Genomic DNA, 25,411 nt, shown 5'->3' on the forward strand with positions numbered 1-25,411 from the left:
CAAATCCTTTTCAGTATGGCCATGATCAGTGAAATGTTTTGCAACAGGTAAGTCACATTTCTTTTTTCTTATTGAGTACCGATGGTTATTCAACCTCGTTTTAAAATCACATGTAGTTTCCCCTACATACAATAGATGGCAGGGGCACCAAAGTACATAAATAACCCAATCTGTATCACAAGTTACATGATGTTTAATCTTAAATGATTTATGTGTCACAGGATGTTCAAAAATATTACCCCTCTGCATAAGATTGCAGTTGATGCATCTATGGCATGGGAAATTTCCTGGTCTTAAAGACTTTAATAACGCTTGTGTCCCTTTTAGCTGTTGTTCACCAACTCTGGTTCTGACAAGATTGTCCCGCAGATTCTTAGCTCTACGGTAAGACATTAAGGGCGGATAATTAAGTTCACAAATATGGTTATAGCTATTTTTAATGATAGGCCAGTGTCTATTCAAAATGTTGGATACACTACCACTCAACACATTGTATGTAGATATGAATGGTAATCTTTTATTTTTAATACGCTTACATGGTTTAGTCAGTGTTTCCCTCGGGATACTCTTAATCTTCATTTTGTGAGTATATAATAAATGTCTAGGGTATCCCCTTTGAGCAAAATTGGAAATCATGAGGTCTAGGGACGTATCTAAATCATTCGGATCATCCACAATCCGTTTTGCTCTCATCATCTGACTTAATGGCAGAGACCGTATCATGTTCTTAGGATGACAGCTCTCAAATTGTAAAAGGGTGTTACGATCTGTATCCTTCGTATATAATCTAGTGGTTAGGACATTGTCCCTCAGTATTACATTGACATCCAAAAACTGTACCATTTCATTGGAATAGGTCATAGTAAATCGGATATTATGATCAATCTGATTAAGGAACTGATGAAAAGACTCCAAATTTGTTACAGTATCTGTCCAGATGAGGAAGACATCGTCTATGTATCGCCACCACCCCAGTACATGAGTGAAGTGGTGGGACACATAGACGCATGTCTCCTCCATCATGTCCATGAAAACATTGGCGTAGGTGGGGGCCATATTGGACCCCATCGCCGTCCCCTTTAATTGAATGTAAAATTTATCATCGAACATGAAGTAATTGTTAGTCAAAATCAGTTCTAGGAGAGACATGATGAATTCCCTACACGGGATATCGTAATCAGAATCCATTAGTCTCCGTCTCACTGCCTCCATACCTCTATCATGTCCTATAGAGGTATAGAGGGAGACAACATCAAAAGACACCAACAGTGCTCCTGCTGGAGGTCTTGTCTGTTTTAATTTCTGAAGGAAATCTGTAGTGTCCCTAATATAGGATTTAGTGCCTGTTGCAAATTGTCTCAATGCCTTGTCCACAAAAATCGAGATATTATTTAAAAGGGAGCCCCTGCCCGATACAATCGGGCGACCTGGCGGATTCACTAATCCCTTGTGAATCTTGGGAAGCAAATAAAGACAAGGAGTATTTGGATGATCTATAAGCAAGAAGGCATATAACGCAGAATCGATAATGCCCTCATCAACTGCTGATGTCAAAAACATTTTAATCTTCTTCTCAATATCACACCTAGGGTCAGTTTTTAATAATTTGTAAATCTCTATATCACTCAGTTGTCTATGAGCTTCTGACATATATGTTACGGTATCCATAACCACGACCGCACCCCCTTTGTCAGCGGGTTTGATGGTGAGGTCGTGGTTATGGATCAACTCATGCGTAGCCGTCATTTCTGCAGTAGTGACATTAGGATGATTAAGACAATCGTTATTCTGTTCACGTAATTTAGACAGATCTTTCTTGACTAACTCAACATATGTTTCAATAGAATTAGATATCACAGGCGGCTGAAAGCCACTTTTGTTAAATAAACCAAAGTCCTTAAGACAAATTGGTTTAGATTCAGTCTCCACTACATTATCGTGGGGCTTTGAATCAAACCACACTTTCAGTTTAATTGATCTAATAAAATTATATAAATCCAGTTCTAATTGAAACCAATCTAGGCGTTGACTCGGACAAAAGGACAGGCCTCTGGCTAACAATTGTAACTGTGCATCAGACAATATATGAGAAGAGATATTTACCACGGTTTCACTACATTCCTTTTTTGGTTGTTGTACACAGTCCTCTGATTCACTTGACGCTGTTGCGAACCCTTATGCCGATTGAGGAATTTGGATTGCACATGGAAAAACTACAGGTCACTCTCTCTAGAACACGAGCTGAAACAGAGGAGGTCAAAAAACGCAAATGGTATAGAGATCAACTTGATTATAAAACAGGTCAAATATTTACATGGGACCGCTCTAATGATCGGGCAAGGGATCCATTGAGGAACGAACAAAGGGGACGTGGTCTTAAGAATTATTACGGTGGAGAAAATCGATATCAGGAACATCGACAAAAGGAAAATGATCAATACCGATATGAAAATCAGGCCATTGATTTTTTAGGAGGAACAAGTATGGAGCACAGAAACCAAAACCCACCAGGAGGGCAGGACGTAAAAGAAACCGAGGAAGGAAGAACCCGCTCACAAAGGCAACAGCGTCAAGTGAATCAGAGGACTGTGTACAACAACCAAAAAAGGAATGTAGTGAAACCGTGGTAAATATCTCTTCTCATATATTGTCTGATGCACAGTTACAATTGTTAGCCAGAGGCCTGTCCTTTTGTCCGAGTCAACGCCTAGATTGGTTTCAATTAGAACTGGATTTATATAATTTTATTAGATCAATTAAACTGAAAGTGTGGTTTGATTCAAAGCCCCACGATAATGTAGTGGAGACTGAATCTAAACCAATTTGTCTTAAGGACTTTGGTTTATTTAACAAAAGTGGCTTTCAGCCGCCTGTGATATCTAATTCTATTGAAACATATGTTGAGTTAGTCAAGAAAGATCTGTCTAAATTACGTGAACAGAATAACGATTGTCTTAATCATCCTAATGTCACTACTGCAGAAATGACGGCTATGCATGAGTTGATCCATAACCACGACCTCACCATCAAACCCGCTGACAAAGGGGGTGCGGTCGTGGTTATGGATACCGTAACATATATGTCAGAAGCTCATAGACAACTGAGTGATATAGAGATTTACAAATTATTAAAAACTGACCCTAGGTGTGATATTGAGAAGAAGATTAAAATGTTTTTGACATCAGCAGTTGATGAGGGCATTATCGATTCTGCGTTATATGCCTTCTTGCTTATAGATCATCCAAATACTCCTTGTCTTTATTTGCTTCCCAAGATTCACAAGGGATTAGTGAATCCGCCAGGTCGCCCGATTGTATCGGGCAGGGGCTCCCTTTTAAATAATATCTCGATTTTTGTGGACAAGGCATTGAGACAATTTGCAACAGGCACTAAATCCTATATTAGGGACACTACAGATTTCCTTCAGAAATTAAAACAGACAAGACCTCCAGCAGGAGCACTGTTGGTGTCTTTTGATGTTGTCTCCCTCTATACCTCTATAGGACATGATAGAGGTATGGAGGCAGTGAGACGGAGACTAATGGATTCTGATTACGATATCCCGTGTAGGGAATTCATCATGTCTCTCCTAGAACTGATTTTGACTAACAATTACTTCATGTTCGATGATAAATTTTACATTCAATTAAAGGGGACGGCGATGGGGTCCAATATGGCCCCCACCTACGCCAATGTTTTCATGGACATGATGGAGGAGACATGCGTCTATGTGTCCCACCACTTCACTCATGTACTGGGGTGGTAGATACATAGACGATGTCTTCCTCATCTGGACAGATACTGTAACAAATTTGGAGTCTTTTCATCAGTTCCTTAATCAGATTGATCATAATATCCGATTTACTATGACCTATTCCAATGAAATGGTACAGTTTTTGGATGTCAATGTAATACTGAGGGACAATGTCCTAACCACTAGATTATATACGAAGGATACAGATCGTAACACCCTTTTACAATTTGAGAGCTGTCATCCTAAGAACATGATACGGTCTCTGCCATTAAGTCAGATGATGAGAGCAAAACGGATTGTGGATGATCCGAATGATTTAGATACGTCCCTAGACCTCATGATTTCCAATTTTGCTCAAAGGGGATACCCTAGACATTTATTATATACTCACAAAATGAAGATTAAGAGTATCCCGAGGGAAACACTGACTAAACCATGTAAGCGTATTAAAAATAAAAGATTACCATTCATATCTACATACAATGTGTTGAGTGGTAGTGTATCCAACATTTTGAATAGACACTGGCCTATCATTAAAAATAGCTATAACCATATTTGTGAACTTAATTATCCGCCCTTAATGTCTTACCGTAGAGCTAAGAATCTGCGGGACAATCTTGTCAGAACCAGAGTTGGTGAACAACAGCTAAAAGGGACACAAGCGTTATTAAAGTCTTTAAGACCAGGAAATTTCCCATGCCATAGATGCATCAACTGCAATCTTATGCAGAGGGGTAATATTTTTGAACATCCTGTGACACATAAATCATTTAAGATTAAACATCATGTAACTTGTGATACAGATTGGGTTATTTATGTACTTTGGTGCCCCTGCCATCTATTGTATGTAGGGGAAACTACATGTGATTTTAAAACGAGGTTGAATAACCACCGGTACTCAATAAGAAAAAAGAAATGTGACTTACCTGTTGCAAAACATTTCACTGATCATGGCCATACTGAAAAGGATTTGAAATTTATGATCCTTGACCATATCCCTTTATCCTATAAGGGTGGTGATCGACATGGGGCACTACATAAATGTGAACTTAAATGGATTTTCCAATTGAATTCTTTGCGACCTAATGGCCTTAACGTTGAATTTAATGTATCTAGAATTGCTCCCTGAATCTGTTACCTTCTGTTGTGTCTTAACTTCTGGTGATGTTCTCCTCTTTAAAAAGTAAATGTGTGATACATGAATTCGACATGTTTTTAATAAAAAATTCTTCTATTGTAGATAAACATGGGACTGCAGGACCACTTCAGATCGACTTCATTGATATTATGATAAACCAATATTAGCCATATCTGCGATGGAGAGGTGGTTGAAGTATTCTCTTGCTCAAGGTGTCTGTTTCTCAGCATATTTGATATTTTATTGGTTTCTTCCTTTCCCATGATTGGGTTGTATTTACGGCACATCTTCTTTTTTTCTTTTTTCTTTTTTTATTTTTATGATTTTAAATATTGTGAGTCCGTTACACGTGTTATAGGCGATATGGTTGGGACCGCGTACACGATGTTGTGTGCGTTTCTTTCCACGAACCTGAATGACGAAGATCGCCGTACACGGTATGTGATCGGGATCCCGTCTTCCTCGTGTGGATTCTATTGGTTATTTTTTTATATATATTACCATGAAAGAGCTTTTGATACTCTAATTATGATGTGCGGTAAATTGCCTATTTTCATGTAGGTATAACATTTGGGTATATTTACCCTGTAGGTGCTGTGTAAAGACAAGATGAGCAATATGCTTATTTGATTTATATTTCCTACCTATTTTATACGCAATGGTCTTTTCGGAGAATCGATATGTTTAACTCTTTAAGCGATATGTCATTTCCGGGTTATACTGATCGACCAAACTGAATGCTGAGAGGACTTTGTTTACTAACGATCGGTATCCTAGTTACTATAGCGAGACGTCATATCCGGTCCGGACTGATCCGACGCATGCGCAGTGGAGCCGGACAGACACGGGCTGTGAATGACAAGTGTTATACGTCTTACAACAATACCTGCTTTCTGATTGGTTAAGTGGTCGTGCAGTCTCCGTATTTCACCCAGCTGGTGAATATTGCGATCTATGGAATTTTGTATTTTCTTGCATAAGTAATGTATGTTTTATGTTGTTTTTAACATCAACCTATTGTTTTCACCATATGTATCGACTTATGTCACTTCGATACTCTTTCTTTGTTTATATCACGTTGTTTTAAGATGTATATACCAACCTCATTTTCTTAATGAGATTGACGACATTGATTGGATACACATTATATAAACCACTGAATTTGTATGTATCACTATGCTTGAGAAAGGTCCCAAGGTGGGACGGAAACGTTGCATTGCCATGTTGGCACAATAAATTTTACTTTTTTCACCTTGATCGTTGGAGTGCTGCTGAATTTTCTTCTTTGATATACGTATAGTCTTTGGATCGGGACTATCAGCTGGCACCCTCCATTACTGGAACCTGCAAATTGAATTAGAGTGCTGCCGTTTTTCTACTGGTATATATATATATATATATATATATATAGAAAGAAGCATAGAACACAGCAACGGCACCAGGACTTCAAAGTAGATGAAAGCAAAAGTGGATTTTATTCACCTCAATAAAGCAACGTTTCGGTTCAACCGGAACCATTCTCGATGGCTTGAGAAAGGTTCCTGTTGAACCGAAACGTTGCTTTATTGAGGTGAATAAAATCCACTTTTGCTTTCATCTACTTTGAAGTCCTGGTGCCGTTGCTGTGTTCTATGCTTCTTTCTATTGGATGTTGGGGAATTGATTCACCCCCAGGTAACGAGCACATGGCCTGATTTTCTGGATACCATTGGAGTGCTGTGTTCATCTACTGTTGGACTGTATATATATATATATATATATATATATATAGACATACATTACCGTTCAAAAGTTTGGGGTCACTTAGAAATTTCCTTTTTTCGATGAAGATAACATTAAATTAATCAGAAATACACTCTATACATTGTTAATGTGCTAAATGAGTATTCTAGCTGCAAACGTCTGGTTTCTAATGCAATATCTACATAGGTGTATAGAGGCCCATTTCCAGCAACCATCACTCCAGTGTTCTAATGGTACATTGTGTTTGCTAACTGTGTTAGAAGGCTAATGGATGATTTGAAAACCCTTGTGCAATTATGTTAGCACCGCTGTAAACAGTTTTGCTGTTTAGAGGAGCTATAAAACTGACCTTCCTTTGAGCTAGTTGAGAATCTGGAGCATTACATTTGTGGGTTAAATTAAACTCTCAAAATGGCTAGAAAAAGAGAGCTTTCATGTGAAACTCGACAGTCTATTCTTGTTCTTAGAAATAAAGGCTATTCCATGCGAGAAATTTCCAAGAAACTGAAGATTTCCTTTGGTCTCCGACGCAGTGATAGCCAGAGATTGGTCTTGGCACGTGGGCAACGCCATGAAGAGGCCTTCACAAGGGAACATCACACCAGTCCTACTCCCAGGATTATGGTGTGGGGTGGCATATTGTACTGTAGCTGGACCCCTCTAGTCTTCATTTCAGGTACACTAATAACTCGGTATTGCATTGATTTGGTCGTGGAACCAGTGGTACGGCCATTTCTCCAAAGAGTTCCATGAGCCTTTTTTCAACAGGACAACACCAGGCCACATGTTGCTTGGGCTACTGTGTGCAGCCTGCATAGCCTGCAGCCTCTCCAGACTTGTCTCCCATAGAGAACATCTGGGACATCATTGGTCGGCAATTGAAAAAGGGAGCTGCCAGCAGCCAATCTTGATTATTGGCAGGCCCAAGTACATTCAGCACGGCATAACATTCCACAGACAACCATTAATAACTTCATTGATAGCGTGCCAAGGCGTGTAAGTGCGTGTATTTCTGCATGTGGTGCTCATACTCTATACTGAATGAATCAAGATGTTTGGAATATTTTGATTCAATTTTTTTTATCATTTGCATAACATTAACATATATTTTGATCCTTCAGTTTCCACAAATCTAAAACTTTTTCTTCTTGGGGTTGCAATTTCAAGGAGTGTAGTACATGAGGCAATAGGTGGTGGTTCCTCTTCCATTTTAAAATATTGGAGGGTATAAAAAAGTGATCAGAAAGGGGGGCACTTATTAACTCTTTGGACTGGGCCGGCTAATGTGTTAAAAGGGCTCTACACATACGGGTAAATTTAGAATGCCATTTGTTCCAGTATTCTGGTGTAAAAAAAAAGCTTCAAATTCTGGCACACGCGTGCTTTGCACAAAGACTATTTTACTTTTTTTACTTTTACTCCACTCTTGCCACTTTTTTAAAAAAGTGGGTGAGGCTTAGCTGGAGGGAGCCACCCATGGCATGAAAAATTTACTATAATTTATGACAGAAATTCTATCTGGCGTAGATTTGTGGCCCACGCACAGCCCAAAATGCAACAAATGTATTAAGAGGGGTGCAGCTCTTAATAAATTTGTTGCATCTTACCCTAGCAGGCTTGTGTCGAAGACATGAAGCACAAGTCTTAGTAAATCTGGGCATATAATGTCTCCCAACTGGGATATCTGGGGAAGGGAACTGTGGTTACATGTGAGTTTTCTGATTTAGAATAGAGTTAGCCTCAAACCATTTTGATTTGATTGTTAGGAATAGAAAGTAGATTACATTTTATACATTTATAAATTGTACCCTTTATTGATACACAGTATTTGTCTCATCGTGTAATCAGAAGTTTATATGAGAAGTGTCTACTGTGAGGATGGAGATATATCTACCTTTTATAAATCAGTATTGCATTGATGAATGCCTATAAATGTTTTCTCTATGTCCATGTACTTTTCATAGGTCTGATAATCGCTAAAGATGTTTCTCAGATCTGTGGCATGGTCCTGTTTGGACAGATAGACTAGACATCTACCTAGTTCACATGGGTTAAACGCTTTCAGTGTAAATTGTCTCATCAGTTGATAAATTGATTTGTTGGTCCTTCGCTTCAGTCTTTAGTTATTATTGCCATCTTCTACAGTAATACTTGAGATTCACAATTTCTTGTAGTCCTAGTGAACCCATTTCCACTTGAGCCTCCCCCCCCCCAAAAAAAAAAACTGTCTTCTCTTAGACCAATGATCTTCTCTTCTCTATTTCCATTAAATAGTTTCATCATAACTCCACTAATTCTTAGCTCCAGAAATAGACTGGATTGCTCTTGGTGCAAATTTGTTGACCTTTCCAGGAATAAAAAAACGATTACAGTATTATAAATCTACACTCATCAGGCTCCAGCTCCATGACACTGCATAGTAATTTTCTCCAGATCTGAAGATGACAGATTTAGTTTTGTATACAAAATGTTCACAGCTGCATCATTTCTACCCAAATCATTATATGGCCTTTTGTGCCTCAAGGTCATTGCATATTAACATATAAATAACCCCTCTTAAATCTACATTTATCCTCTTCCATCTCTCATGTATCTTGATAAAAAGTTATTTTCTTCACTTTTTGTTTTTATCCAAATACATTTTCCATCTGGTTTCATTCTGGAAACATTGAGCATTCAGAGATATACGTAGCTCTAATTGAGCCCTTAAACAACATTTTTTTTTCACATCATTTTTTGTGAAGCTTGTCAATTTAATTTAAAGAAGGTTTTTGTGTAATATGCCTGCACGCCATCTGCATGGCATGTATTAAAATATGATGCCAGGATTAAAAGCCAAGCCGCCTACTTGCAGTAGATTTTATTGTTATTTTAAATTTGACACCCTTCTGTTTTCTTTTTTTCTCCGTCAAAAATAATTCCTGAGTTGTGTTAAGCTGCACATCGACGTCACACATTTAAATTTAACTCCAAATGATTTAGCTGCAGGAATTAGCTGTTGATATATGCTGCTAAGCAGTAAAGGTTAAAGCGAATGCACTCGGTATTTCAGGCTACTGTGTTTCTGTCCATTGTTGTATTGATTCTGTATATTAAAAATCAACAGCAATAATTGTCCATTTACTGCAAATTGGGTGAAAATCCCCATGCAAGTTTTCATAGAACTTTCTGACACTTAACGAATAAGTAGTTATAGAACCAATCCACTTGGGAGATTAAAAAGTCATGTGTCCCTGCTGTGGGATGAAAGGGTCTCCAGTGGTGTACTGTCAGAAGACATTATATGAGATAATTTTACTCCTCATCTGTTATTACTAATGAATTCCCTGGGTTATTCATTTATATACGGTGGCAACATGAAATAGCTGCCAATACAGCTCCCACAGTTGTTGTGACCCAGCTTTCCTAGACTTCTGAATAGACTAAGACACTTAGTAATGCAGTAATAGCATCCTCTTTTCCAATATCACCTAAAGGGCTTATCCATTGACCAAAAATTGCATTGCAATAATATATTTATGTGAAACTAACTTCCTAATATACTTTAATTAAAAATTCTGTACTAAATGGTGCAGTTCAAGCCTCTTGAATTATTCAGAAAGTGCTGGAGCTTTTTTAATAATGATGACGCTCCGACACAGCCCCACATGACTGAGCTCTTGCTTCATGTGCTGTTCGTGAACATGACCGCAAGGGGCTGTCACATTGCCTATTGCTTGAGTCCCGAGCAGAGCATCAGCCAATGCTTTTGCTCGGGACTCCAGCACTGTTCCCGACATCCATATTTGGTCAATTCAGAGGTTTCCTATCACTGGAGTCCCCGAGCAGAGCATCAGCTGATGCTCTGCCTGGGGACTCCACAATTTCTGCCGACGCCACTGTCACTGTCCATATATGGACAATGACGTCGGCAAGACTACTGGAGTCCCGGAGCAGAGCATCAGCTGATGCTTTGCTCGGGGACTCCAGGACTTCTGCCCACGTCACTGTCACTGTTCATATATGGACAGTGACGTCAGCAACAGTAGTAGAGTCCCGGAGCAGAGCATCAGCTGATGCTCTGCTCGAGGACTCCAGTACTGCTTCCGCCATCATTGTCCATATATGGACAGAGACAATGACGTGGGCAGAAGTTGTGGAGTTGCCAGGCAGAGAATCAGCTGATGCTTTGCTCCGTGACTCCAGTACTGCTCTGCCGACATCATTGTCCATATATGGACAGTGACATGGACAGAAATTGTGGATTCCCCAGGCAGAGCATCAGCTAATGCTTTGCTCGTGGACTCCAGTACTACTCTATCGATGTTATTATCCATATATGGACAGTTACAGTGACGTAGGCAGAAGTTGTGGAGTCACCATGCAGAGCATCAAATGATTCTTTGCCCCGGGATTCCAGTACTGCTGCCGACATCATTGTCCATATATGGACAGTGACAGTGATGTCGGCAGAAGTTGTGGAGTCCCCAGGCAGAGTATCAGCTGATGCTCTGCTCAGGGACTCCAGCGGTAGGAAACCGCTGAATTGACCAAATATGGAGATCGGGAGCAGTGCTGGTTTCCTGAGCAAGCGCTAGCTGATGCTCTGCTCGGGACTCAAGCAATAGGCAATGTGACAGCCCCTTGCGGTCATGTTCACAAACAGCACATGAAGCAAGAGCTCAGTCACGTGGGGCGGTGTCGGGGCGTCATCACTTTTAGAAAAGCTCCTGCACTTCCTGAATAATTCATGAGGTTTGAACTCCACCATTTAGCACAGAATTTTTAATTCAAGTATATTAGTAAGTTACTTAGTTTCACATAAATATATTATTGCAATGCAATTTTTGGTCCCCCGAATAATCCCTTTAATTACAAGTCAGCATTGCCTTTCATAGGTCTGACGAAACTAAAGGTGCCCCCTAGAGGAGCTGTATTCTAATTTCCTGTTTATTAAGAGAATAGTAACATACAATTAAAGGGGAACTTCCATCTTAAAGGGGTTTTCCACGACCAGAAAACTGATGACCTATCCACAGGATAAGTCATCAGTATATGATCAGTGCAGGTCCGACACCCGGACCCCGCAGCGATCGGCCGCTCCGTCTGCCTCCGTGCACCGGATGTTTTGAACGGTATGCAGTTGTCGGAGCCGGGAGGAGATGGCTCCGACCACTGCATTGCGGCCATACTGCAGCTCTGCGCCTATTCACTTTAATTAGGAGCAGAGCTACAGTACTGCAGCTCGGCCGCTATTCCGTGACCGGAGCCATCTGTTTCCAGCTCCAACTACTGCTTACTGTTCAAAACATCTGGCACACGGAGGCAGCCGGAGCTCCTGATCGGTCTGGGTGTCGGACCCCCACTGATCATATATCCTGCGGATAGGTCATCATTTTTCCGGTCGTGGAAAATTCCTTTAAAGAGGCTCTGTCACCACATTATAAGTTCCCTATCTCTTACATAATGTGATCGGCGCTGTAATGTAGATCACAGCAGTGGTTTTTATTTAAAAAAACGATCAATATTAAGCATGTTATTACATATTTTAGATTTATGCTAATGGTTTTCTTAATAGACAACTGGGTGTGTTTTTACTTTTTGACCAAGTGGGCGTTGTAAAGAGAAGTTTCTGACGCTGACCAATCAGCGCCATACACTTCTGTCCATTCATGTACTCAGACATTGTGATCTTGTGCTGTCACTCACACATTAACGTTACTGAAGTGTCTTGAGAGTGAATAGACATCGCTTCCAGCCAGGACGCGATGTCTATTCACAATACCGACACTTAGGTAACGTTTGTGTGAGACTTAATGACAGCAAGCGTGATCTCGTGAGATCACGGTGTAAATGACAGCACAGAGTGATCTCGATGTGCTGTGCTGTAAGTCCCAATGTGTGAGTAAGTGACAGCACAAGATCACGATGTCTGAGTACATGAATGGAGAGAAGTGTATGGCACTGATTGGTCAGCGTCAGACACTTCTCTTTACAACGCCCACTTGGTCAAAAAGTAAAATCACGCCCAGTTGTCTATTAAGAAAGTCATAATAGGTCATAACTTGCTCAAAATTGATTCATTTTCTAAATAAAAGCCACTGCTGTGATCTACATTACAATGCAGATCACATTATGTAAGAGATAGGGCACTTATAATGTGGTGACAGAGAATCTTTAAGTATCTATGGCAAGTCCACAGGATATGCCTTATGTGCCTCATAGGCGTGGTAACAAACGAAATTAGCAGCACCCATTTAGCAATTGAAAGGGGGTGCACAGCCGTCAGCCTCCCGGTTTCTGAACAGCCCATATTTTACATTGAAGAAAAACAGCAGCAGTCGACACTTGAAATCCAAAAGAGGGTATTTATTTACCAGGACATGTTTGACAAAGACCTGATGGAGGTTGAAACATTGCACATAATAGCATTCTGTCTGCAAGTCTCCTGTCTAACTTTCCACTCCTCCCCTCTTCAGAAGTTATTTTCACTATCTATCCAATCATTCAACCAACAGCAGGGAGGAAGTAAAGGGCTGCAGTAATTCTAGTTTTCTCTAATCTGTCCCATATTGAAATGAATGAGTGTGCATCTTGCAAGTGAATGAAACTACCAAACAGCGTAGAGAACTCATGAAGTTTTCACACTCAAAATATGCATAATAAGCTGGAAATCAATGTAAATACTTTGTCTCATTTATCATATTCTGCTTTTCATTACGCAGTGATTTATTCTCTGTTTAAGCAGAAAATTACATTCAGAATTCCGCTCTGTTTCTATAACCAGAGAGCAGGGAATTATAGGAGCTCAGATGACCATAATCCATTTAGGCCCCAGGCGCTGTATATTATGGATCCTGAATATAGCGCTTATGAAAATCTGAGGCCTGTGCTTCCATGTGCCTCTTATTTAACACTGAAGAGTGTGATTTTATTATGCGGTGTCGCAGAAAAGAAAAAATGATGGCATGCTCCATCGCTTTCTTGAGGTTCATGTAGAATCAGTGCTTCTAGGGAAGAATACTGTGCCTCACCATACTGTGGCATACTGAATCTTTATTAATGTACTGGTCTGTGCACCCAGAATAGCTATGTGTATGAAACCTAGCTCAGAGGCGTAGCTAGGTTCTCCAGCACCCGGGGCAAAGATTCAGTTTGGCGCCCCCCCCAACCTCTTTCCCGACATCTCCTTCGCCCTAGCCGTGTTTGTTTTCTCTACCAATCAATGACGTGTCATTTCTTTTCCACATTTCTTTTTATGTAACTCGAGCATAAAAACATTTGTACCTTTTTACAAGCAATATGTTTCTATACACAACACCAGAACAAAGCTCAGTACATATATACAGCACCAGAACCAAGCTCAATACATAAATACAACACCAGCACAAATACAGCTCAATTTAGTGCAACCCCTGCTGTATAGGTATGTACGGCGTAAAACAACAGCTCCCAGCATGGCCCGAACAATGGTAAGGATATGCTGGGAGATGCTGTTTCACAAAAAATAAATCATATCATAATCATACCACCCATCATCTCACTGCAGATCATACAGTGACTACAGTACTGATTAGAGGCAGAATAAATATTTACATTGAGTGACTCACCGGTGACGTCTCAGATTCTAGCTCTTTTACTCCATCCGGACCAGACCTCTATGATGACTAGCCCTCCTGTAGATATAGCCCACCCCTGTATATAGTGCTCCACATATATATAATGCTCCACATATTGTCCACCACTGTATATAGTGCTCCACAGGTAGCCCACCCCTGTATATAGCCCCCCTGTAGATATAGCACACCCCTGTATATAGTGCTCCATAGATAGCCCACCCCTGTATATAGCCCCCTGTAGCTATAGCCCACCCCTGTATATGGTTCTCCATAGATAAAGCACCCCCGTAGATAAAGCCCCCCCATAGATAAAGCCCCCTGTAGATAAAGCCCCCCTGTAAATAAAACCCCCCTGTAAATAAAGCCACCCCCGTAGATAAAGCCCCCCTTGTAAATAAAGCTCCCCCCGTAGATGAAGCCATACACTTTTGTATTACAATAAAATAACAAACTGTTCAAACTTACCTTAATCCCGTTCCCACGCCGGCCGGCAGCAATGGAGACCTGCTCTCTTTTGCGCAGGTCTCTTGGGGTTGAACGAAGCGTCTATGAAAGGCGCTGATTGGCTGGGTAGAATGACTTTCCCTGTCAGTCAGCGCCTTTCAACGACGGAAGCGCGATACCGCTTCACTCGTGGAAAAGCGCTGAATGGCCGGGCACGGAACGTACCCGGCCATTCATTGCTTCTAATTGTACCTGTGTCCTATAGACGCAGGTACAATTATAGTGCAGGAGAGGGTGGCGCTGGCGCCCCCTCTAAGTTGCGCCCGGGGCACATGCCCTGCTTGCCCCCCCTTAGCTACACCCCTGCCCTAGCTTACATGACTGTCTGTGGAGTGTAGATTTGTATAGACATACAGTGGCATATGTCACCATAGGCTCCCATGTTAAAAAAAAAACTGTGCAGTATACATTTTTGTGTGGGATGCCTCGTAGTAGACTACTCTTTTCTATACAAAAAAAGGGTGCACAGACGTGCGAAAAACCTGACGGAGGCCAACAGGACTCTCTCGAGTGAATGAAGCCTATGGATATGTTTGGTGTATAAGTCAAGAATTTTTGCTGGCATATACGCCAAACATAGGGCTCAAATTTGATGTAAACGGACTCTTAGTAAAGAAAAAATTGTATGCAAAATTTAACTGTCAAATTATGTTTATAACTGGAGATTTTGGTGCTGGAATAAAAGAATTTAATTGTACTGTTTATATACTTTCCACGTCTGGAATAGTCATTTAATCTTTTTTTAAGTTTAAAATGTTGCATTCTTCACAGGGCCTGTAATGCTAATTTTAAACATTGTCATTTTGATCCATGATCTCTGGAACAATCCGGATAAATATTTATAGAGTAGGTGATATAATTCTTGGTGAGATAATATCACCTCCTGGTGTGCTATGCAGTAGGGTTAATATATCAAAGACAGTGATATTTTTCATGTACAGATGCAATAGCAGTTGAAAGCGATAATATCCCCCATTTGAAGAATATCTTCATAAAAACACAAAGAGTTCATATCAGAAGATGAGATGTCAACGTACCTACTTTACCTACCACCTTATCGTATTGTAAAAGTGAAATGTCATGGTAAGTTAAATGGACTATCCTTCCATGTATTCTATATGAATATGTGAAGAATGAGGACAAATCTCCACCTTCAGGCTATCCCCTTTATAGATATTTAGCAAGCCAGAATAGCTTCTTGGCAACCAACTGTTGGTATTGTGCACATAAATACCCCTAAGCTGTTTTAACCAGCAGACCGACACAAAACAAAGTACTCAAATTTCTAAAAAGTGAAGTTTTAGTGTGTGTCTGGTTTGGTTGTACTCTGGATAAAATATAAGGGGTTGCTTTATTAGAATTGGTCCAGAATGGCAACGGACAAATGGAATAGTACTGCTGGTATTTTAAGTTCTGCTCAGTTGACCTGATAGTAAGTCGATTATTTATAGTGAGCAGATTTATAACACAGAATTGTACTGCAAATGCCTTGACTTTGTTCTCTGTCCCCAAAATGGCTCAAAATCTAGGTCATAGATGCACACCAACATTCTGGGGGTTATGTCACAGTATAGGCCAGGTGTATAATGTTGTTTTTTTTTGGATGATGAATGTATTTGTCATCAGGTTGGGACAATAAGTGTGGGCCGTAAATGCAAAAATCAGAAATGGGGCACTCGTTCTCAGGCCGGATAAGATAAGCGTGAAGAAAGTTAAGGGGGTTTTCCCATCAGAGACGTTTATGACCTATCCAAAGGATAAGTCATAAATGTCAGATAGATGCGGGTCCCACCTCTGGGACCTGCACCTATGACTAGAACAGGCCCCCCCAAACTCTGTACTACTGCTATGTGTTGTAGCTGAAGTGTGTGATTTCTGACCATGAATTACGGAAACAGCATAGCTCGCTGAGCTATGCAGTTTCCGTAAGTCCCATAGAACTGACTGCTAGTTATGGAAACAGCGTAGCTCGCATGCTATGCTGCTTCCTTAACTGACATTCACAACTATGGGAGATATGGAAACAGCATACCTCGGCGAGCTACGCTGTTTCCGTAATTCATGATGGGAAATCACACTTTTCAGCTGCAACACATAGCAGTAGAACGGGGTTTAGGGGGCCCCGTTCTAGAGATAGGTGGGACCTGCATCTCTCTGACATTTATGACATATCCTGTGGATATCCAAAAAATGCAATATTTGAAGCAGCACAAATCCCGTTATCGGGAGCGGTGTCACGCTGTAAGATCAGACAAACCAGTCTGACATAATGTAATCTTCAGAAAAAGCGTGGTGAACAGCAGCACACGTTTCCCAAGTTTCAATCAATAAGTTATTTTATTGGTCAAACATCCAGTAAAAAAATGGCAACGTTTCGACCCGTGACAAGTGGAGGGTCTCCAGGCTTGAGAAAGACCCTCCACTTGTCACGGGTCGAAACGTTGCCATTTTTTTTACTGGATGTTTGACCAATAAAATAACTTATTGATTGAAACTTGGGAAACGTGTGCTGCTATTCACCACGCTTTTTCTGAAGATATCCTGTGGATATGTCATAAACGTCTCTGATGGGAAAACCCCTTTAATAGATTAGTCTGTTTGACCTTTAAAAGGACTAAGAGCAAATCAGTCCATAGCAAAATGTGTTATTGTTGACCCCTACATCAATTATTTCTGTAGCTGTCTGCACATGATAGGTTCTTTTTCTCTAATGCTGTTCTTGGACAGTAGTTGTTTTACCCCTTCCCGCCGCATGATGTAAAAGTACGTCGCGGTGAGTAGGTCGTTCTCGTGAACCACCATAAACTACAACAATGTAGCACACAAGACTTGCAGTATAGAACCACATGGTATATGTAGCTATACGCACAGTTCGTAGATACACAGGATGCAGGGTCAGAGGACATGTTTCTGGGTTGTGTCAAGGGAAGTACAAAACCAGATGAAATATCACTACATAGCAGGATGTATGTGAACACCTGGGGTCACATTATATAACCAGCTCCAGTGTAGATGAGCTTTGTCCTGTGGGGCTTGTTCATCTCAGAATTTCTTACGTTATTTACCCAGAGGAAAATTTCTGTATTAAATGATGTAAAAGCTGCCGGCTCCATTATCTGTTATCCCGAAGGGACTGAGCTTCAGTTTTTTTTTGTGGGTAATGATATAGTTGAAGCAGCCATGTGTTTGAGAGACTATTGCATTTTCTGAGAACTGGATTTTGTGTGTACCATGACTGAAACTGTCCGTAAATGTGTTTGAAATAACGCAACAGTCTCGTTACCAGGCAGCCTGCTTTCTTCATCATCACAACCCCTGACACAACATTCATCTTCTTTCAATGCATTCTTTAATAACAATGAAACCATTTTTAAAGAACTGTATTTTGTTCACAGCTTAAGAGACAACTGTCCGGGACAGTCCGTCTAGTTTGCGGTGTCTGGGATGGGAAGATGTCACATGTGTCCCTAGTTTCGTTATTGGTTGCTAAAATCATAATAACCATGACCATTGAATATATTTATATGTCGGGTCTAGTATGTAAAATTGTTTATATACATTGTTTAGTACCATTTTATGTTTTCAAACTTTGAAGATTTTAAATGTGTCTTATTTTTATGATTGTTAGTCTGACCTATGGATCCCCCATGATCCTGAGAGTGAAGGTGGTCAGCGCTAATTTAGCGCTGCGTCCCCACCACAGTTTTACTTTCACATCGGCGCCTGGCCAACCACCGTTCAGGGAACTGCAGCACGGCCCCATTTTCTTGCGCAGCGGTTGGTGGGGAGCGCCGCTGTGCATGGAAAACTTTCTGGATTGGTTGGGGTCCCATAGGTCGGACCCCCACTGATCATAGCCTACGGATATGCCATTCCTTTATAAGATTGTAGTGTCCCTTTAACTATGCATTGTTAGTATAATTTTAAACAATTTCTCTCAGTATAGAATCCATCAAATGTTTTTCCCACTACAAATGTCTTTTTTTTCTTTCCCAAAAAGATAATTCCCCGCTCTGTTTAGGATGTATGTATTTACATATTGAAACACCCCCCTCCCCTCCTAATAACATATCTGGCAGACCTTGCCCACAAAAGCTTGAACAAGTCTAGAAAAATATATGAAATAAACAAGTTAAGAGATATGAGAAACGCAAAAACAGGCAATTCATTTTGGAAAGCAAATTTGTTCACAAAAGATTGAATTTATGTGGGGAACGGAGTCTCTAGGCGCATTGTTCAGGAATATTGTTATAGGCTCCAGATAAAAGGTCAGACTGGAGAGGTGCTTTGAGTCCATAATTTCAGCAGTTCTAAAGCCTCTCCGCTCTTGCATGTCTGAAGAGCTCTTTGTGGGAGTAACTTTTAAAGCAAATGGTGCATGAATCACACCATTAACGATAAAAAGTTCTCTTTCTGCAAAAATCACCACTGTTTGTTGTTCTTGTGCATTATTAAAGGCCTCGCTCTTTGCCTTGTCATTGTCAAGAAATTGTTTAATGAGTGTTCATCTAAAAAGTGGGGCACTTCATAATACAAGACAGATGCACAAACTACGCCTTGTGTCTAATGTTACAGAGGCAGCTTGTGATTATCATAAAGTAGTCCCCTTTGTTGTGGCCTTATTGATTTGTGGGTCACGCATGAATGGAGCATGGCAAGAATGTACTAAAGGGGCATTACCCACCTCTGTCCCAGAGATGCAGCAGTGCACACTCCAAGGCCATCTTCGGAACAGGGATCAACTGTTTTTCATGCTTTATTTGCTGCGTTCTATTCAGCAATCTGCTCTGTAAAGTGCATGCGAAGTGGGATTAAAGGCTTCTTTCTAGTTTTCTCTGAAATTCCCACATTTCATCTGCGTGGTATTAATTATAAATTGTTTCTTTTGTAATATTTATGAGGAAAAAAAATTGTTTTTTGTAACTAGTACACAGCTGCAAAATATTTTTTTTTTTTGGGGGGGTGGGGATTTACCAAAAAATGCTGCTCCATTCAATGTGTATGGGACTGATGGGAATACTCGGCTGTTTCCGTCAGTCCCATAGACTTTGAATAGAGTGGCAGCACGCATTCTGCATTCAAGGTCTTCCTTACTGCGGTCAAACAATGAGGAGGAATAGGGGGTTTGGGATTTATCTTTCTCTGAATAGGTGATAATTGTCAATTCTGGGAATACCCCTTTAACTCTTTATAGGCATTGGATATAGTAGGTGCCCCTGTTTAAAGCCCATCGGTCCCATGACAGGTTCATTTTTAGTTAAAAAAGTTCAATTATTGCTGCTCACAATAAATAAATGTGTTAAATAATGACAAAGTACGTTCCTAAAAACTAATTTATACTTACACAAAAAAACGGGGAAGGTAAGTTTGGACTCTCCATGTTCTAGAAGGTTTGGCCCTTTACTAAGTAAATTGTGGATGTGTCGGCTTGTCATCACCTCTTGCAAATTCCAGAATTTCAAGATTGGCAGCTGTATTATGTTAACTATAGCAACAAAGCTGTATACTTTCTTCTTCAGTTGTACTATAACCAAGTGTAATGGTTACATTTCTACAAGATCATATATCTTGCGGCATTTCTCCGAAAGGCTGTGTCACAAATTGTTTGATTCAAGGTCTTATCTGCAGTTTCGTGACTCTGTGTGTAATTTTCATATTTCTTTTGGTCTAAATGTGTATTTCTTTAAATGTGTCCCCTGACACGTCTCTAGGCATCACGCAGTGTGTGAGGAAAATAGACCACTGGCCGGTGATTTACATCATTTAGTTTGGTAGTGATATAGTTAATGTAATATTCATTTGAAATGCTGCACCAGTAAAGTTTATGCTTTGATCCTATCTGGACTAATGCCTTTGTTACTGAACTGATTAATTCTGAATAGGGAAGAAAAGATGCTAATTTGGGCATCAAAGATGTGATAATTTCTTGGTGCAATCAGAGTTATACAGATAAATTTTTGCTCCCCTTAGGCTGAATCGAGACACCCAGGGGGTATGTATGAAGGTAAACGCATTAACACATCCACCAGTGACCTTGTTTAAAATGCCTTAGTTCTCTGTCAATTAAATGAGTTGTGGATGACTTTATGAAATATTCTTCACATTGGCATTTCTTCCTGAGGCTTTTGGTGAAAACTATAAAGGGACACTTAAAAGGTCATTGTAGCTTGTGTTGACTTGTTTATCTAACCCCATGTGACATGATATTCTTCAGATAAATAATAGTGCAGAAGATATAGCAGAGATCTAACGTGCTGAAAGGTGCCATTCACTAAAAATACTTCAATAAGCATATACGGCAGCCATTTTGTTCTTGACAACCTTTTATGTATATTACAATTGTGATCTATAAGGGATTAATGGATTAAAAAAGAAATGCAATAAATAGACTTCTACCTTTTAACACCATGTAGTTCTTTCCTTATTCATATCTTAATATATCTTTATAGCGTTTGTAGCTTTGTTTTTCTAATAAAGAACTCGAAATCTTAAGCAAATACATATAGTAAAAGGGGGTTTGTCAGCACATTTTAGGCTAACAAACGTCTAGCAGTGCTAGTTAGCGGAAGTGTATAGGAAGATGTATATACCCGTGATGTTTAATCATAAGGCTTGCATCAGGCAGGGGCGTAGCTAGGAGGGGGCAGACGGGCATGTGCCCCGGGCACAACTACGATGTAGGGAAGGGGCTGTGCCGCAGAGCAGCCGTATCAAAACAGACGATCACTGGTGATCGGCGCTCTGTCATCAGTGATCAGCTGTTTTGATATGGCTGCTCTGGGCGGTCCTATCCTCTCAGGGCCCCAGCTGCTATAGGGCCCATGCTGCCCAGTAAATTACATTTATGGGCCTGACTGCAAGTGCCCCCTTATGCCCAGTTGCGTCGCTAGCACCAAGGTTGGCCCCAGTGCTAGCGATTACCACATTAAATTGTATCGGCATCCTCAGGGCGCAGGTACAGTTAAATAATATGGAACAGCAGATCCCTGCTCCGCCATCACTAGGCTACAGGCCATGTTAGGCCTGCAGCCTATAAGATGCTTGGATAGAGTCTCCGTGCAGGCCGGCGTGATGACGTCACTGGATCACGTCGGCCTACGCAGTGGTCTCGGAGCAGGGAATGGGGCTAGGTAAGTATTTGTTTTTTATTTCTTACTACAAGCGGGGGCTGTGTGGCACTATCTACATGGGGGCTATGTGGCACTATCTACAGGGGGGGCTGTGTGGCACCATCTACAGGGGGCTTTGCGGCACTATCTACAAGGGGGCTGTTTTTGGTGCTATCCACAAGGACGCTGTTTTTGGCGCTATCCACAAGGGCGCTGTGTGTGGAGCTACCTACAAGGAGGCTGTGTGTGGCGCTATCTACAAGGGGGCTGTGTGTGGCACTATCTATAAGGACGCTGTGTGTGACCTCTTTATTGTATTTTCCTTTCATTTATCATTATGGTAACTCCCTTATATAACTATGTTGCTTGAAAAATTTACAAATGTTTTTTTGCTCAAGTTACATAAAAAAAAATGACACCTCATTGATTGGTAGAGAAAGCAAACATGTCGAGGGGAAGAAAATGTCGGAAAGTAAGTTGGGGGGGGGGGTGTTAATCTGAATCTTTGCCCTTGGTGCAAGAGAACCTAGCTATGCCTCTGCATCAGAATATAAAAATAAATTGTATTCCACCGTGCGCCATATTTTAATTAGATTGGTGTGTCTTCCAACCACTCCTCTTTCCTCTGCAGTTGACTGATGGCTCTGCTTGTCTTCATCGTCATACAAGCAGAGCCGTCAATCAATTGCAGAGGGGAGGGGAGTGGTTGGAGCTCTAGATGCCGGATGCTTCTTGGTTCAGAGGACTCTCCAACCTTATTAGCATGCGGCACGCGGTGGATTAAAAGTAATTTTTTTACCCTGATGCAAGCCCTATAATCCACTTCACTGGTATGTATATCTTCCATTACCCTATCGCTAACTAGAGGTGCCAGACATTTATTAGCCTAAAATGTGCTGACAGACTCCCATTAAAAGTTACAATTCTGCCTGCAGCTGCCACTAGCGAGAGCTTACTGAATACTATTGAATTATTAAGTTCAATGTGTAAACGGTATGCAGCAAGCTCCTAAGCACCCTCTAGTGGCGGCTGTAGGCAGCCAGAATGCTATCATTTAACTTGTATGTTGTAATATGTCTTAGCAGGGGTAATATGGCTTTATCTACTATTAGCCATTATACTTACTGGCCAAAGTGTGCTATTGTACTGAAACACTTAAAGAGGCTCTGTCACCAGATTATAAATGCCCTATCTCTTACATAATCTGATCGGCGCTGTAATGTAGATAACAGTGGTTTTTATTTTGAAAAACTATCATTTTTGAGCAAGTTATAAGCAATTTTAGATTTATGCTAATTAGTTTCTTAATAGACAACTGGGCTTGTTTTTACTTTTTACTAACTGGGCGTTGTGAAGAGAAGTGTATGACGCTGACCAATCAGTGACCAATCAGCGTCATACACTTCTCATTGTTCCAGTTGATCGACGTTTGCTGCACTGGTCTATTATCGGCCGGTGTAATAGGGCCTGTTCATGTCAGCGTTGTCTTTCCTTTCAGGGGTTCCATCTGAGGTTTCCGTTGGGGGAACCCCTCAACGGAAAGGTAAACGGAAACCTTAGTTTCCGTTTGCATCACTATTGATCTCAATGGTGACGGAAACTTTGCTAATGCGACTGTGCTATTGATTCAGTCAAAAACAACGAAACCCTGTCACAACGGTGACAAACGGAAACCATAGGCAAAGTTTCCTTCACCATTGAGATCAATAGTGATGCAAACGGAAACTTCCGACAGAACCCCTCAACGGAAAGACAACGCTGATGTAAACAGGCCCTTATGAGCATTTTTCTAAATATGCTAATAGCCAAATAGGAAATGACTCTTTCTTTTCGCTCTGGGTGGTGTAATGTTTTCTGTATGACGCTGTCCAATCGGCATACAGCTTCTCCCCCTTCCCAGCCCAGCAACACAGCGTGATCATATAGTATAATAGTATACAGCTTCCATTCCTGACTGTGTTTTCAACTGGCGATCTCTCCGGTTGTGTCACAGCTAGAACTGCGATCCTAGTGTCATATGAAAGATTAGAATCTACTCTTTCATATGCCAACTGCTGCTCTAGGTATATGGTGCTTTGAAGTGATCCGCCTTCCCTCTAGACTGTCTCTCACACTGTGTGTAGCAGCTTCATGCTGATAGGAGAGCGTCAGAGGCTGTGACATAGCTCCACCTCATTGAATCGCTGCTGTTACCTCACAGTTGTCTAATAAAGGTTCATTTACATATTTGGAAAAAACTATTTTCACTAGCTTTATCAGTGTGACAGCTCCTATGAGATTAGCTAGGATATAGGGCATTACTAAACTAGTGACAGTGCCTCTTTAAGGCCATATTCACAAGGTCAGAAGCTTGTAGGATAAAGGGCTGGTTTACACAGGCAGATTTCTGCCCATAAGGAGTGCCAATCAATGATACAACAAGTTGTTCGGTTCTCATTAACAGGCCCTTTTACACAGACCAATGCTTTCTGTATGGGAACAAATGATCATCCCCATATAATACTGTCCCCATTCAGTTTGCATCATCATCATGAATGACGTGATCAACCGACAAACGAGCGTTTCCTAGATTGTTTGCTGATCGCTGCCTTCTTAACACTGGCCAGTAATCGGGAAAGAGCGTTCGCAAGAATGCCGATTATTCGCCCATAAAACGGTCCTTAAAACGCGGGTCGCATTGCTGTCCGTGCGCCTGAGAGTATAATAAAAACTGCCCTACATTTCCGTTATAATTTACGCCAGTTTCTAACCCTTTTTTTTTTTAGAAAATTCCCGGGAGTGGCGTAGAAAGACTGAATTTTTTATCTCTAAACAGATGTGCATCTAAACTTGCAACAATTTTTTTTTACCATCAAATGGCGCAAATCTCATAATAAATGAGGGCTATAGTTTTAATGCATTTTGTTTTTAAGTAATAATTTGTGTGTCTTTCAACAACCCAGTTTAAGCCAGACCTTAACACTTAGGATTATAGATTGGTTGCATAGTCTTGTCTATGAGGTATTATAAACACCTGACTATAAAGCCTAATAATTGAGTGGCCACTATACTAAAGGGCCTTTTACAGCGGCCGAGAATCGGCCGGTGCAGCAAGCTCCGATCAACGAGACATTGTTGATCGGCGCTTGTTTGCTCCTGTCACATGGAGCTATGTATGGGGACGAGCGGTCGTTACTCCGATCGCTCGTCCCCATTCATTGTTATCATGTCAGCAGTGTGTCTCCCTGGGGAGCTGTGCTGCCGACAACGATAATATTTAACTTTTTTAAAACGATACGATCAGCAGATGATTGTGTATGCTCGTTCAACTGCTGATCGCTGCATTGTTTACACAGGGCAATTCTCGGTAACGAGCGTTATATGAACGCTCGTCTGCTCGATAATCGGCCAGTGTAAAACCGTCTTAAGGTATTGTTTAGTCAAAGGGCTATCCTTTCAGCATTTCCTCCACCAATGCCTAGGCATGCATACTGAGAAGCTGTCAATTACTCGGTAGTAGGCAGAAGGAGGTACCCGAAGGTCTAATAAACGAGCCGGGCTCACAACGTGCTGGTTTACATACTAT

General features: G+C 40.8%; 1 protein-coding gene across 3 annotated transcripts in view; it reads left to right on the forward strand.

The window, feature by feature from the left end:
- PARD3B (par-3 family cell polarity regulator beta) overlaps positions 1–25,411 on the forward strand; it is a 1,147,141-nt gene that overhangs the window by 638,372 nt on the left and 483,358 nt on the right. The gene's annotated exons all lie outside the window — the stretch shown is intronic.

The sequence above is a fragment of the Rhinoderma darwinii genome, chromosome 6 (assembly GCF_050947455.1).
Source record: "Rhinoderma darwinii isolate aRhiDar2 chromosome 6, aRhiDar2.hap1, whole genome shotgun sequence".
NCBI classification, from domain to species: domain Eukaryota; kingdom Metazoa; phylum Chordata; class Amphibia; order Anura; family Rhinodermatidae; genus Rhinoderma; species Rhinoderma darwinii.